Genomic DNA, 11,556 nt, shown 5'->3' with positions numbered 1-11,556 from the left:
ATTAGTCTATTGTCAAAAATCATAGAGGGAATTGTATTACATCGATATAGATATATCGAAATTTGTAGAATTTGATATTTATTGAATTTAATGGTTTAATTTGTAGATTATTAATGTTTTTTTTTAAATTAATATGTATTTAATCATTTATATTAAATCATTTTTTACAAGTATTATTATTATTATATCGAAATTAATTTTCTGTCGTTAATAATCCATATTAAAAACATCCGAAGTTGGATTTGAATTTAGTTATTATATTATTGTAACATCATTTAATGTAAAATTTGTTTTACAGTTCTAATTTCTATTTATATTTGTGCAGATTATCGTTTAATTAAATAATGGAGATTAGATAATTAATGGAATGATTTCAAAAGAGCAATAGATTATGCATCATGATTTTCGTAAATATAGTAAGATTTATGGTATGATATATTTTAATAGAAAGTATTAATTATTAACAATTTCTCTTGCTTTTTAATCATATAAAGTAATTAAAAAATAAGAATAATTAAGACAAGATTGTTATCAATCAATTTTATACATATTCTTATATATTAAATATGTAGTATTTAGCATTCAATTTAAAACTAAGAATGTTTCTTATAATAATTCTGTTGTTTAGAAAATTCTGTTTGTTTAGAAAATAGAATATATTGTTTTTATATTTATTTTGATATTATATTTAAGATAGAAAATATTTTGTTTTCGGTAATCGATGATTCATGACTATACGTCGTTCGACATATTTCGATTTGTTGCCGAACGTCAAGCATATCCTCTTCGTCCAATTCGATAATCGAAAACGCAGCACGAGATGTTTTTCTTCCGTTAAAAATCGTGTCTTTGGATGTTTCGCTTCAGGTAACTAATCTATCTTTAAATTTCATTTTATTATATTCCCCGATTATTTTACTTTTCCTATATATTGTTATTCAATTTATTCAATAATTTTTAATATTATCTATTACATATTATTATAATTGATAATTCTTTCAAGAAGAATAATTTATTCAATTTTTTGTATTAAGCTATTATATTGTTAAAATTCATGAAATATATATATTATCAATTTCTAAAATAAAATTTGAGCTTGGTTATTGGCTTATTTTACAATTACATTAAAATATTTTTAAAAAAATTTTATATATATTGTGTATTTATGTATTTATTTTAAAAATTTTATTATTTTTTCTGTAGATTACTAGTTTACTATAAGACGAGAAAAAGAAATTTCAATATGAACAATCATTTCAACAATCGTTCAACACGATGATTAATCAGATAAGCGGTAACATTTGATTTTTTATATGGAAAATATATACATTTTTATTTTCTTTATTATTTTTTATTATAACAATATATATCTATTTGATAAGTAAGTAACTTTCGGTAAGTAAGTAATAGATACAGATGAATTATTAAGAATATTACGATAAAAGTAGAAAAGATTACATTCAACACATTATATTCTTTTTTCGAATATTTTTAATTACGTTTCAAATATTTATTAGAATTAATGCATTATCGATTACGCGAAGAAGTAAGTATTTTTATTAAATATATTCCATCAACTTAGAGTTTCATTCTTCTTACTTCAATTTTTTCTGAAATAATTATATATATATATGATGAGATATATATCATATATATTTATATATCTTGTTTTAAATTATGATTTTTTATTTTTTCTTTTTTTATACAGATTCCATTTCTTTCTACTTTCTTCTACATTCCCTATGGATGCATCAATGGCAATGGATGATTCTTCCCATTTAATGGCGAGTCGTATGCATTTTTGTTCCTCTGATCATTCATCTCGTAATCGTAATCCGCCACGAAAGATCCAAATCAATATGAGTGACTGCTTGTATACATAGATTTTTACACAGTGAAGACAGTGATGGCGGATATTTATTATATTATATCCGTATACAATAGTAACATTTTATTGTATTTATTTATTAATTTATAAAATATATTGTATTTTATTTATTAATTTATAAAATATATTGTATTTTATTTATTAATTTATGTTTGCTTATGTTAATTAATATTTGAAATATTAAAATTGAAATATTATTTAATCATATTAGCCATTTATCGAATTTTATAAAAACATAAAAATTAGAAGAAACGAATAAAACCTGAATTGAGAATATTGTCATATCTAACATAATCGTTTATACGCTTTAGAGAAAAAAAAGATATATATTAATAAATAAAAGAAAAAAAAAAGAAAAAAAGACGAAATAGCGAAATAAAAAAAAATAAAGAAATTGTCCAATTGCATCTTGTCACTATCATTTTTCTTTCACTTTTCTTTATCTTAAACAACAATAATTATTCAGACACTGGTATACAGATATTGAACAGATAGAGTAATTCTGTAAAGATAATGCCGTTTTTGAGAGAAAAATTTGATAACTTTTCGCTTTGTACATTTAGAAATAATTCGGCGTAGCTGAAATGTCAATGTGGTTTCTGGAGCCTGAAAACTACATTTCCAACCATCTCAACGACAATCAACATTATCCTTGAGAAAAATCTTACTGCAAACACGTACACAACAGCTTTTTGGGAAACAACGAATTTTGTAAGTGACATCGCCCTTTAAACTCATTCTAGGAATTTTCTTTGGATTGGGAATGTCGCTTAATCAGAGGGCTGATTCACAATGTTTTTTGTCAATGTATCCTACTGAAGACTCGCAAGCCCGCGAGATTAATATGGAGGGGGCTTTAGAGAGTCGTTTTGAACTGTCAGAATTTCGAGAGCCAGAACTATCAGAACTTTCTGAATCGTTAAATCTTTCGAACTTTTAGAATCCTGTATCTTTCAAAAACTTTTTGAATTTAGAACTTTTTCCGAACATATAATTTCGAATCTTAGTGACAATATAAACTGTCATTATGGATTTTGCTTTTGATTGTCTTGCTAATTGAATTTGTTAACAGCAAATTTTGTAATAATTATTTTTATTACTCTATACCACAGTTCCAGGAACGGATTGAAGCTAACAATGTAACATTAATTATAGACATTAATTCAGAATTTAAAAAAAAAAAATTAAAATTCTTTTTCCCCTATCTCGAAAGTTGATGTAATTAAATATTAATATATATGAACTTTAAATGATTTTTTAAAAATTAAAAATAATAATATTAAAATGATACTTATACGTACATTCAAAATAAAAGTTTCATAGAAAGAACGGTTTGATTAGTTAATGTGAAAAATAAACGTCTATTTTTGCATGTTCTTTTGTTCCTAACGTGATTTATTAATCTGTAACAGAGAGGAACTATAAAACAACAATCTAACATCGATATTGTAGGCATAGAATTCAGAATATTCTAATGTATCCATATAATATAAAAAAATTTTTTTTAAATATTTTTTTTTTTGTAATATCTCATAATATGTAGAGTAATTTTAACAATAGTTTACTTTTTTTGTATTTGAGTAGTTAAGATAATAATCATATATATACGAATAAGCTAGACATATTATAGGTATTTTATTATTATATCGTTTATTTATAGTTTCGAAATTATTTTAGTTTTCAATCTTAGATGACTATCCTAACGAAAAATTTATAAATAGAAAATAATTTTCAGCATTTTGAACATTCAAATTATGGCAGCTCTTTTACTACTAGTAGCGTGTAGTATCAAGGATGTAGCATCAACAAAACATCTGAAAGATAATTAATCCTTGCAAAGAATATCTCTTGATCCTATTCCGTCTCGTGAGGATTCTTTTCAACAGTGAATTATATATATTTCCACCATTTCGTCTAAGTTTCAATTTTGATTATTTAATTTCAATATCTCCTTTAACAAATTTTACTCTTTTCTTTTACTTCGCTTATTTTTATATATTTCCTTCAAAATTACCTACTAACATCTTCGAACGTCATCTTCATTTCTCTGATCAAAATCTTACATTCATAATACTCTAAATAGTTTGATTTATGTTGAATCAATTCTTTTTCTAATTTTTTTCAACGTCCTAAATCATGTTTTTTTTTTAAATCAACAATAAATATATTCTTATAAAAAAATTGTAATTCAAACATTTAAAAATTAAATTAAACAAAATAAAAATATATGCAGGAATATAAAAAAATTATATTTAGTTACAATTAAAAAATCGGAAATATATAGAACGATCAAAAAATTCCAACAAGAACGATCAAAAAAAGTGAAAAGAAAATATCATTAAAATTCCTTTATATAATATTAACTTTATTTATTTAATATTATAACATCGTATTAATTAATAATAATAATGATGAATTAATGATTAATAATAATAATAATGAAAAAGAAAAAATTATTATCAAAAATGTTATTGATAAAATAAGAAAATAAACCATTAAATTTAAAAAAACTAAAAATATTAAATTGTAATATCTGTGTCTAACGTACTGTGAAAGAATGAAACGCTACAACAATTGTTAAAATAAAAACAACAATTGATAAAATTTTAAAGATAAATATTTTACAAATATTACAGCGAACGTATTTCGTACGGGTTATCATTGAATATGCATCAATTATATGTAGTTCCGAAGACAAGCGAAACGGAATTTCTTTGTTTCTCGAATAAAAACGCTATGAAGAAATTATTAAAATGTAAATAATTATAATATTATAAATATAAATATTGAATAAACGAAATATCGAAAGATAAAGATTTTATAATATATAAATCGATGAATTGGAGAACTAACTATTCGTCGAGTACGATGATATATAAATAATAAAATAAAGAATGAAACAAGTTTATCAAAAGATAAAAAAAAAAATAATTCTCTAACCGATAAATAAAGTTTTAATATATTATATTAATAATAATAAAGGAATAAAATGACGAATAAAATAAAAATTTAAAATCTTAGGATTTTCGTTTCTTTTGTTTTATTTTCGATTTACATATTTTTTTCTTCTTCCGTTATATTTTCCATTATATTTCAAGTATTAATATATCGAAAATTAAAATTAGTCGTATTAATGACGTTAATCGTATGAAGCATAAATCAAATTTTTATTAAAATAAAAATTTCGTTTTAAATAGAAATTTAAAAAGAAACGAATAAAACTTAAATATGAAATACATTTCTATAACGTATAAATGTATTTATAAAGTAAAGAGAATATAATAGTGAAGAACGATAAGTAAAAAAGAAATATAAAAAAGTCGATTGCGTTTATTTCGTATAATTTGCTTTCCTTTCGTTTCCCTTTGCCTGAAACAATAACAAAATATAGAATGTTGATTCCTATAATATATATAGATATATATATATATATATATTTAATTAGATATATAGATAGATAATTAGATATAGATAGATAATAGTATATATGAAATTAAAATTTAAAATTTTTCAAAAAATTAAATCTGCGATTTTAAGTATTACGGACTTTATTTGATAGAGTAACTATCAAATAGGATATATTGCTTGAAAGATATATAAACAGCTTATTCGGAAAAATTCCTTATAAAAATCCTTTTTTATTATTATCGCTTTCAGACCTCTATTAAATCTAAATTAGAAATGATGTTATCTAAAATATTATGTCATTTTTGAAAGTTTAATCAACACTTGTATATTTTTGACATATATTCAACCTAGTTCGGCTGGTCCCTTTTTTTATCATGGAGGAAATTCTCATTGGTCATCCCAGCCCTACCTGGAAGAGAGAAAATCAGGATGCTGGTCTTTTAATGCCAGAATTTTACCGGCCAAAACCTTCACAATGACTTTCTGTAGCGCCTCCAAGGAGAATTGGGCACTCTTAGCAAATACTTCTAGTGTTCCACGAACATCGCCTATATTATTTAAACTATTAACTATATCGCCTATATTACTTAACTACTATATATATTACATACCATTGGCAAATAGCGTTATTGAATTATGCTTTTTGGGTATAGCCACATCGGCACCGTTCTCTCTTGATCCGAGGTCCTCGCTAACACGACTGTGAAGCATCGGGAAACTTAAGGACTGCATCCACAAGGTGGCGCGATGACTTGATCAATTGTTGTTTATTGCATCGAAGCAAGGGCCATCATCTCTCCGATTGTACCATCATCGCGAATTAGAGCGGTGGATCCCTCGCTATTTCTTCATCATCTTCTTATGCGACATAAAATCTTCACAGTAGGCCACTACGTATCAATACACGCCAACATGAACGGAACGACAATTGACGAAAAAAGATCTGTTTCTATCTGCTCGATTACGATACGGTGTTCTTCCGTGAATGCTTCACACTCGAGAAGTAAGTCATATCGTGGGAAGGGGGAGGGGCTGTGCACCGCTCCGTGGCCTCCCTTCCAATGCGATACAAGTAAGAACAGAAGCAACCGATTAGCATATAATCATATGAAAAGTGGGTCTCACGTGGTCGAGTTCGACATATCCATCAGGATCGGCAGACAGTCCCGATACGCTAAGAGGAACAGTTGCGGACTTCATCACTCAATATTGCTCTCGCTACGTATCTAGCGCTCCGTCAAACCAATAGTCTCTGCTGGCAGATCGCCGCCGCACCAAGTTGTACACATTGGCATAATGCTTCCCCAAGAAATGCGAGGGTAACAGTCTGACTAATATCGCTGCAACTTGAAAGACCATATGGTACAACCTCGTGACTGGCAAGCCGGCGCTGCACCTGCCGAAGATTGTCGACTCTTTAACGACTCGCCATCAGATCGACCAACACGGAACATCGTGTAAAATTACGTTCCACACGATCTCCAAATAGAGGAAAGGAACATTTTTCTCAGATTCTACATATTTAAAAATTGCACAATTATTTTTCTTTACTCAAAGATAATACCAAAGATAATAATAAATCCAAAGACTTATAATAATGATTGAGAATGCATTTGCATTCCTCAAAAAGGAATGTTTCCTTTGCAACTATCTCAGAAAATCATATGCATCTTTTCTATATATTTTCGGAGATACAACGATTTAAATATTCCACGATCTTAAAAATTGCAAAATTACATCTTCTTTATTCGATAAAAAATCAGTCCAGAAATGTACAATAACGAATGTGAGCTCAATAAAGAGGAATGTTCCTCGATTGCAATCACCACAGAAAATCGCTCAAATATTCCACAATATAAAAAATTGCAAATTTATGTCTTCTTTTTCCTAATATAATCTCTAAAACCATAGACGTAGAAAAAGGATTGAAAGCCTGTTGCAAAATGTTAAATAATATTATTCCAAATTAATAATATAGAGAATAAAATCTCGCTATTAAACAAAATATATATATTTAAAATAGAATATTATGATGTTTATATATGATTAAGAATGTATACTAATAATATATGATTAAGAATGTTTAGTAATATTTATAATTAAGAATGTTTAGTAATATTATAATTAAAAATTATAAGATAGAGTATATTTATATTTTTACAATTTGTAATTATAACATTTTAAAATCAAATCAACAAAACTATGTACATTGATATGGTTTGAGACTCTATGTGAGATTTATATTTTTTTATATTTTATAATTTTATTATATAAAATATTGTTATCTTGGTACTGTAAATTTGTTAAAAAATATTGATAAGGAAAACGTTTAAATTATTTACTTTTTAAACATTCAAATTGAAGATATAATACATAAGAAAACTAAAAATACTTCATAAAGATTAGTTAAAATATTTATTTATTTCATCGATTCCTTTCTATTTTTTATTTTTTTTCAATAAAAAAATTATTATTAATTAAAATTATTATTAATTATTATTAAAAAAAATTATTATTATCGAATATTATACTTTCTTATAGGTTCATTATTGATGTTACGTATTATATATTCATAGCAATGTTTTAAAATTATACATTAAATTTTTAATTTTAATTTTTTTAAATTTTTAATTTTAATTTTTAATTTTTTTATTTTCATTTTATATTTTATAATATATATTTTTTATTTATATTATTATATATGAATATATATATATAAATATGAAGAAGTTATATTCGAAAATAAATGAACGTGACGACCGAATATAATATTAATAATTTAAATTAATGTTAATTTTTAAAATAACATAGAGATCAAATAGTTATAATTTAAAAATTAAACATATCTGTTGACAATAATATTTTAACATAATTTGTTATATATACAATTTTAATAAATTAAATAACAAATATATGTGTCATGAATACGTTTACCGAATAAAAAATACCAATATTAACATAGAATATATATGAAAATTTTTTATAAAAATATAAATTAGTTATTTTATCGAAAATCTTTAATTTTCTTTGATTTTCACGTTTATAAAAGAATACAAAATCTACTATACATATAAAATAAGACCAATCTTTAATTTTTTTAAATTAATTTAGATAATATATCAGAACGAAATACTTCTATTAATTTAAATATAATTTATTTTATATATAATTTATTTATTTATTCCTTATTAACTTAATGAGAACTTTCTATATGCAGTTAATCACAGAAATTTTCATTCACTTTTACATAAATTCAATTAAATTTGTATTATCGAAATCAACAATAATTTTGTAATATATGAAATATTGCGAATATAATAATATGAAATTATTTTTTTTATTATGGAATATCATTTCAAAGCAAGAAAACCAATTTTTCAAATTTCAATATTATTTATCTTTCTTTACATAATTTCATTTAATAATGATTCAAGATAAAATTTTAAATTATATAATATTTAATTCTATCTCTATTATCGGAAAAAGAAAATAATATATTTCCAGAAGAAATTGCAAATATCCAGAATACAAAACATGAAAAAATGAGAGTTGATTTCACATATTCAAATTTTTTGTTCAAATTCTATACATAATATTTTATATAATAATTCAATTTCTTTCTCTGCTACAAAATAGCATAAAAATATTCTCATGATTATATTTTAAATTACAAATAAATATATCGATTAATTAAGCTAATAGTAATGTCAATAATCCAAGTGTAATATATAGTTACATATAGACCAATAATTTATTACGTTTAATATGAAATATGTCAATTTTGCTATACTCGTTACATATATTATTATATATAAGTGTTTTTTATTACATATATTTTATTATTACATATATTTGTTTCAATCAATTATTTCAGCATTTTGATTTCTTTTATTCTGAACCGTCAAATTATTATTTAAATTGCTATTTCTACATTTCCTTTTTTTTTTTGAATGCTTTTAAATGCCTAGTATTGTCAAAACATTACCTGATTTATTTTTATTTTGCTCATAGACTTATTCTCAATTCTTTTCTGATACATATCTTTACAATTACAAGTTTATTATATCATTAGTTTATTATATCATAGTTTATTATATCATTTTAAAACTTCTATCTAATATCACATTGCCAATCTTTATAGACATTGATATAGATATAATACATTAAAATATATTAAATATATACTATATTAATATCCTATAAGGAAAAATCACATTCTATATCGTAATTTTCTACGAAATTAAGTGAAAAAATTCTAATAGATTTACAAATAAAAGAAAAAATATATTATTGCATTTCATGAAAAATATTGACTATATATTACCCATTCCTATATATAAGTTTTTTAAACACGGTAATCCAATCTTCTTCCGAACTAATAAAGAATTTTACATTTCTTGAACTAAAATGCATAGCTTTCTTCAAGCAAACATTATTATTATAGAAATATAATTGTTTTTAAGTATAAAAAATGGAAAACGATCAGTATGATATTTTCACACAGATTCATCGAATTATTACTTGAAAAAAATAAACAATGATTTAAATTGTAGCTTTACTAAAAAAAATCTTTACTACACAGCAGAGAATTCCATCAGAAAGACGGTTCCTAGGACAAACACATGTAAAATCAAATTCTGCCTTGAAAGAAAACATATTCATCAAAATACTAAGCCTTTCGACAGGAAAATCGCTGTTATGGCAAATATAATTGGAAATCATTCAAAGTTGTGTTTTCAGGCGTAACATTAAAGAACCCACTCGAAATGCGTCGAACAATACGATAAAAAAATGAGGTTAATAACAAACTTCAAAATTTGATAAAAAAAATCAACGTTAAGGACATATTGAGCTATGACATTCTACTCGTTACAAGTAAGAGATTTCTAGCTGGAACTCAAACAACGAATTAGGTCACGAAAATACGATTAGGATAAGAATTGAAGTTATTCGACAAGAAAATTGCTGTTAAGATGAATATGAAATCGAATCGAAACTGAACAAATATTATCCAACTCGCACTGCTATGATAAAAATTGACAAGAAAATTCAATTTTGACCAAAATTGTACCTTTTCATCTCCTAAAACGCTCTTACAGCGAATTCTGCAACGAAAAAGGTTCAGAGATACGTTATCCAGTACTATCAAGCTCAAACCGTCAAATTCAGGAACGAAAAAGTGAAACCGATAAGATATGTAGGTTTTCAGTACGAAAACCCTAATTTCGGCGAATTCTGCATTGACACATCTTCAGACTGACGTTTTTATTATTATTATTTGATTTTCGAGAATTCTGCTTTGAAATTTCGATTTTGTTCAAAATTGCACCTCTTCGACACGAAAAACGGTATTATGGCAATTACTACATCGAAAACGTTCAGAAATATATTACCCAGCACTATAACGTTCAGATATAGCAAATTTAGGAACGAAAAAGCGATATCGACATATTATGTAGGTTTTCGGTACAAAAATCATAGTTGTAGCGAATTGTGCATTGACATATCGCTGAGACAGACGGCTTCACTCTGATATTCGAGTTTCGATGAATTCCGCTATGAAAATTCGATTTTGTTCAAAATTGCATCTTTTCGACAGGAAAAACGGTATAACGGCGATTTCTACATCGAAAACGTTCAGAGATGCGTTATTCAGGACTAACTCGCTCAGATACGTCAAATTTCTGAAAGAAAAAGAAAAATCGCCGTGTAATGAAGGTTTTCGAGACAAAAAACCTAGCATTGGCTAATTCTGCATTAACATATCGCTGAGAGTGATGTTTTCAATCTGATATCAAATTTCGATGAATTCTGGTGTGAAAATTAGATTTTTTTTTAAAATTGCATCTCTTCGACGCAAAAAACGATATTATGGCGATTTCTCGTCAAAAAGGTTCAGAGATGCGTTATCCAGCATTAACTCGCTCAGATACGTCAAATTTCGGAAAGAAAAAGGGATATCGACATGTTATGTTGGATTTTGGTACAAAAATCCAAGTCTTAGCGAATTCTGCTTCGAGATATCTCTGAGAGTGACGTTTTCACTATAATATTCGAGTTTCATTCATTCACATTTTCTTCGACGCAAAAAACGATATTACGGCGATTTCTATATCGAAAACGTTTGACGATTCGTTATCCAGCAATCGGGCAAATACGACAAATTTCGGAAAGAAAAAGGCATATCGACATGTTATGTTTGATGAAAATTCGATTTCGTTCATAATTTCATCTCTTCGACACGAAAATCGGTATTACGG

General features: G+C 25.3%; 1 long non-coding RNA gene across 1 annotated transcript; it reads left to right on the top strand.

Annotated features, from left to right (window-relative positions):
* Positions 1–339: 339 nt before the first annotated feature.
* Positions 340–1,905, top strand: LOC122713668. Its single transcript, XR_006346520.1, has 4 exons — positions 340–428; positions 777–867; positions 1,204–1,294; positions 1,709–1,905. It is a non-coding gene; the product is annotated as an uncharacterized LOC122713668 (long non-coding RNA).
* The last annotated feature ends 9,651 nt before the right edge of the window (positions 1,906–11,556 follow it).

The sequence above is a fragment of the Apis laboriosa genome, unplaced genomic scaffold, assembly GCF_014066325.1.
Source record: "Apis laboriosa isolate Shangri-la unplaced genomic scaffold, ASM1406632v1 scaffold262_cov140, whole genome shotgun sequence".
In the NCBI taxonomy this organism is placed as follows: Eukaryota; Metazoa; Arthropoda; class Insecta; order Hymenoptera; family Apidae; genus Apis; species Apis laboriosa.
Note: the sequence above shows the minus strand (reverse complement) of the source record. Positions and strands in the feature narration are given on the sequence as shown.